Raw genomic sequence first — 6,336 nt, 5'->3', positions numbered from 1 at the left:
TAACGATTATCGTTGTAACGACATTTAATGTATATATATCATATTAAGAGATATTCGTACATCATAATATCATGATAATATAATAATTTAAAATCTCTTTTGATATTATAAACATTGGGTTAACAACATTTAACAAGATCGTTAACCTAAAGGTTTCAAAACAACATTTACATGTAACGACTAACGATGACTTAACGACTCAGTTAAAATGTATATACATGTAGTGTTTTAATATGTATTCATACACTTTTGAAAGACTTCAAGACACTTATCAAAATACTTCTACTTAACAAAAATGCTTACAATTACATCCTCGTTCAGTTTCATCAACAATTCTACTCGTATGCACCCGTATTCGTACTCGTACAATACACAGCTTTTAGATGTATGTACTATTGGTATATACACTCCAATGATCAGCTCTTAGCAGCCCATGTGAGTCACCTAACACATGTGGGAACCATCATTTGGCAACTAGCATGAAATATCTCATAAAATTACAAAAATATGAGTAATCATTCATGACTTATTTACATGAAAACAAAATTACATATCCTTTATATCTAATCCATACACCAACGACCAAAAACACCTACAAACACTTTCATTCTTCAATTTTCTTCATCTAATTGATCTCTCTCAAGTTCTATCTTCAAGTTCTAAGTGTTCTTCATAAATTTCAAAAGTTCTAGTTTCATAAAATCAAGAATACTTTCAAGATTGCTAGCTCACTTCCAATCTTGTAAGGTGATCATCCAACCTCAAGAAATCTTTGTTTCTTACAGTAGGTTATCATTCTAATACAAGGTAATAATCATATTCAAACTTTGGTTCAATTTCTATAACTATAACAATCTTATTTCAAGTGATGATCTTACTTGAACTTGTTTTCGTGTCATGATTTTGCTTCAAGAACTTTGAGCCATCCAAGGATCCATTGAAGCTAGATCCATTTTTCTCTTTTCCAGTAGGTTCATCCAAGGAACTTAAGGTAGTAATGATGTTCATAACATCATTCGATTCATACATATAAAGCTATCTTATTCGAAGGTTTAAACTTGTAATCACTAGAACATAGTTTAGTTAATTCTAAACTTGTTCGCAAACAAAAGTTAATCCTTCTAACTTGACTTTTAAAATCAACTAAACACATGTTCTATATCTATATGATATGCTAACTTAATGATTTAAAACCTGGAAACACGAAAAACACCGTAAAACCGGATTTACGCCGTCGTAGTAACACCGCGGGCTGTTTTGGGTTAGTTAATTAAAAACTATGATAAACTTTGATTTAAAAGTTGTTATTCTGAGAAAATGATTTTTATTATGAACATGAAACTATATCCAAAAATTATGGTTAAACTCAAAGTGGAAGTATGTTTTCTAAAATGGTCATCTAGACGTCGTTCTTTCGACTGAAATGACTACCTTTACAAAAACGACTTGTAACTTATTTTTCCGACTATAAACCTATACTTTTTCTGTTTAGATTCATAAAATAGAGTTCAATATGAAACCATAGCAATTTGATTCACTCAAAACGGATTTAAAATGAAGAAGTTATGGGTAAAACAAGATTGGATAATTTTTCTCATTTTAGCTACGTGAAAATTGGTAACAAATCTATTCCAACCATAACTTAATCAACTTGTATTGTATATTATGTAATCTTGAGATACCATAGACACGTATACAATGTTTCGACCTATCATGTCGACACATCTATATATATTTCGGAACAACCATAGACACTCTATATGTGAATGTTGGAGTTAGCTATACAGGGTTGAGGTTGATTCCAAAATATATATAGTTTGAGTTGTGATCAATACTGAGATACGTATACACTGGGTCGTGGATTGATTCAAGATAATATTTATCGATTTATTTCTGTACATCTAACTGTGGACAACTAGTTGTAGGTTACTAACGAGGACAGCTGACTTAATAAACTTAAAACATCAAAATATATTAAAAGTGTTGTAAATATATTTTGAACATACTTTGATATATATGTATATATTGTTATAGGTTCGTGAATCAACCAGTGGCCAAGTCTTACTTCCCGACGAAGTAAAAATCTGTGAAAGTGAGTTATAGTCCCACTTTTAAAATCTAATATTTTTGGGATGAGAATACATGCAGGTTTTATAAATGATTTACAAAATAGACACAAGTATGTGAAACTACATTCTATGGTTGAATTATCGAAATCGAATATGCCCCTTTTTATTAAGTCTGGTAATCTGAGAATTAGGGAACAGACACCCTAATTGACGCGAATCCTAAAGATAGATCTATTGGGCCTAACAAACCCCATCCAAAGTACCGGATGCTTTAGTACTTCGAAATTTATATCATATCCGAAGGGTGTCCCGGAATAATGGGGATATTCTTATATATGCATCTTGTTAATGTCGGTTACCAGGTGTTCACCATATGAATGATTTTTATCTCTATGTATGGGATGTGTATTGAAATATGAAATCTTGTGGTCTATTGTTACGATTTGATATATATAGGTTAAACCTATAACTCACCAACATTTTTGTTGACGTTTAAAGCATGTTTATTCTCAGGTGAATATTAAGAGCTTCCGCTGTTGCATACTAAAATAAGGACAAGATTTGGAGTCCATATTTGTATGATATTGTGTAAAAACTGCATTCAAGAAACTGATTTCGATGTAACATATTTGTATTGTAAACCATTATGTAATGGTCGTGTGTAAACAGGATATTTTAGATTATCATTATTTGATAATCTACGTAAAGCTTTTTAAACCTTTATTTATGAAATAAAGGTTATGGTTTGTTTTAAAAATGAATGCAGTCTTTGAAAAACGTCTCATATAGAGGTCAAAACCTCGCAACGAAATCAATTAATATGGAACGTTTTTAATCAATAAGAACGGGACATTTCAGTTGGTATCCGAGCGTTGGTCTTAGAGAACCAGAATTTTGCATTAGTGTGTCTTATCGGGTTTGTTAGGATGCATTAGTGAGTCTGGACTTTGACCGTGTTTACTTGAAAAATGATTGCTTAACAAATTTTGTTGGAAACTATATATTTTTAACATGTGAATATTATGTGATATATTAATCTCTTAACGCGTTTGATATTATGTGATAGATGTCTACCTCTAGAACAAGTCCCATTGACTCACCTAATAATAATGAAGAGTCAAATGTAAATTGGAATGATTCGTGGACTGATTCACAAGTTCCCGAAGAGGAACCGGAAGAAGAGTCGGAACCGGAAGAAGAATCGGAACCGGAAGAAGAATCGGAACCGGATGAAGAAATAGAACCGGTGGGGGAAATAATAAAACGGTTAAGTAAAAGAAAATCCTCAACCAACCGACCAAGGTTAATTATGGTCAATGGTGTTTCCGCCAAGGAAGCAAAATATTGGGAGGATTACCAATTCTCCGATGAATCGGATTCCGACGAGAATTCCGATGATGTTATAGAAATTACCCCAACTGAATTTAAAAAAGCAAAAGAAAATAATAAGGGAAAGGGCATAAAAATAGAGAAATCTAATTCCAACCCCGATGAACTTTATATGTATCGTCAACCCCCGAAGTCCTTAAGTTGTAACAATGACCCGGGAACCTCTAAACCACCAGGTTTTTCTAAACCAATGTGGACAACGACGGCTCGTATTAGGGGAACATCATATATCCCTAGAAACTTGGCAAAACGAACCAAAACCGAAGAAGAAGAAACGAGCGAGTCGGAATAAGATAGTTGTATTCGTGTGGTGTAATATATGTAATATAGTGTTCTTATGCTTTATGATATATGTAAAAATTGCTTGTATTAATAAGTATTTTTTTATGAATCTAACTCTTGTCTATTTTACAGTTTAAAAACACAAAATGGATAGACAACCCAATATTTTAAGAGACCTACCCGGAGACATGATTGATGAAATCTTGTCTAGAGTCGGCCAGAATTCCTCGGCACAACTATTTAAGGCGAGATCAGTTTGTAAGACATTCGAAGAACGTTCCAAGAATGTCTTGGTTTATAAGAGACTTTCGTTTGAAAGATGGGGGATATCACATTGGGAAACCCATAAGTTACGATGTGTTTACTTTGACGCATATATTGCGGGGAACCCAAATGCTATTTTACGCAACGGGTTAAGAAATTATTTTGACTCAATATATCCGAATATTGGACTTCGTGATTTAGAAAAAGCGGCTAACATGCAACATAAAGAAGCATGTTATGCTTACGGATTAGTAATGTTCGCTTCTCACCAAAGTGAGAACAAGAACATCGGGCTACAACTATTAAACAAAACGTTTCCACAAGTGACGGAGTCGGTAATTGGGGTAAGAAATGAGGTTTTTAGATTATTACGGGACTGTTGGACATTACGTAACCCTCGTCCTTTTGACGACGTTACAACACGCTGTCTTATCAACGGCCATAACGGTTATGTTGCACAAGACCAAGGATGGGAAGTAGTCCTAGTAAAACCAGAATGCATGACTTGTTTCTGGACGTATGAATTACGTGTCTTTATTGCCTTTGCTGAACGACTTGTGTACTAGCTAGAATTGTCTTCACAACTATCTTGTATCAAAGTTAATGTGTGCTATATTTCATGCTTTATGTAAAATAAGCGGTATTGTAAGTTTGTAAAATATTGTATAAAAGTTTGAACGCGAAATATTATTATAATCAGTTTTTCATATAGAATTGTAGTAGTTGAATTGTATATTAGCTACTAAGTATGAACTTAACGGGTAGGTACTACCCGAATTTAAACTTATAAAACGCTAATATGAAGAAAAAGCTTTTATAAATGAGTTCATATTATGCTACGAAATACTATTAACTACTCTTAACATTCTGTATGATTAACTTGTTCCATTTGACTATTTTGAAGGAAATGGCACCGACTACTCGACACACCGTGAATATGAATGAAGAGGAATTCCGTACTTTTCTAGCTTCAAACATAGCCGCAGTACAGGCTGCGCTACATACCAACAATAACCTTGGATCTAGCAGTACAGGAAATCGTGTAGGATGCACCTACAAAGAATTCACTGCCTGCAAACCTTTGGAATTTGATGGAACCGAAGGACCGATCGGATTGAAACGGTGGACCGAGAAGGTCGAATCGGTGTTTGCCATAAGTAAGTGTACTGAAGAGGACAAAGTGAAGTACGCTACGCATACCTTCACAGGTTCTGCGTTAACATGGTGGAATACCTATCTAGAGCAAGTGGGACAAGATGATGCGTACGCACTACCTTGGTCAGCATTCAAGCACTTGATGAACGAGAAGTACCGTCCCAGAACTGAGGTCAATAAGCTCAAGACAGAACTTAGAGGGTTACGAACCCAAGGATTTGATATTACCACATACGAAAGACGATTCACAGAATTGTGCCTATTGTGTCCGGGAGCATTCGAAGATGAGGAAGAGAAGATTGACGCGTTTGTGAAAGGATTACCAGAAAGAATCCAAGAAGATATAAGTTCACACGAGCCCGCCTCCATACAACAGGCATGTAGAATGGCTCACAAACTCGTGAACCAAATTGAAGAAAGAATTAAAGAACAGACTGCTGAAGAGGCCAATGTGAAGCAAGTCAAAAGAAAGTGGGAGGAAAACGGTGATAAGAATCACCAATACAACAACAACAACAATTACAACAATAATCGCAACAATTATCCCAACAATCGCAACATCAATCGCAACTACAACAAACGGCCCAACAACAACAACAACAACAGCAACTACAACAATCATCCCAACAACAATAATAACCGCAACAACAACAACAATCAGAAGCAGCTATGCCAAAGGTGTGAAAAGAATCACTCGGGGTTCTGCACAAAATTTTGCAACAAGTGTAAAAGAAATGGTCATAGCGCGGCGAAGTGTGAGGTCTACGGACCAGGGGTTAATAGAACGAAAGGAACAAATGGTGTCGGAACGAGTAATGGCGGAGCAAGTAGTGTCGGAGCAAGTTATGCCAATGTAGTTTGTTATAAATGTGGAAAACCAGGCCACATTATTAGAAATTGCCCGAACCAGGAGAACACGAATGGACAAGGCCGTGGAAGAGTTTTCAATATTAATGCGGCAGAGGCACAGGAAGACCCGGAGCTTGTTACGGGTACGTTTCTTATTGACAATAAATCTGCTTACGTTTTATTTGATTCGGGTGCGGATAGAAGCTATATGAGTAGAGATTTTTGTGCTAAATTAAGTTGTCCATTGACGCCTTTGGATAGTAAATTTTTACTCGAATTAGCAAATGGTAAATTAATTTCAGCAGATAATATATGTCGGAATCGAGAA

The sequence above is a fragment of the Rutidosis leptorrhynchoides genome, chromosome 2, assembly GCF_046630445.1.
Source record: "Rutidosis leptorrhynchoides isolate AG116_Rl617_1_P2 chromosome 2, CSIRO_AGI_Rlap_v1, whole genome shotgun sequence".
NCBI classification, from domain to species: Eukaryota; Viridiplantae; Streptophyta; class Magnoliopsida; order Asterales; family Asteraceae; genus Rutidosis; species Rutidosis leptorrhynchoides.
This window is presented reverse-complemented; position numbering follows the sequence as displayed.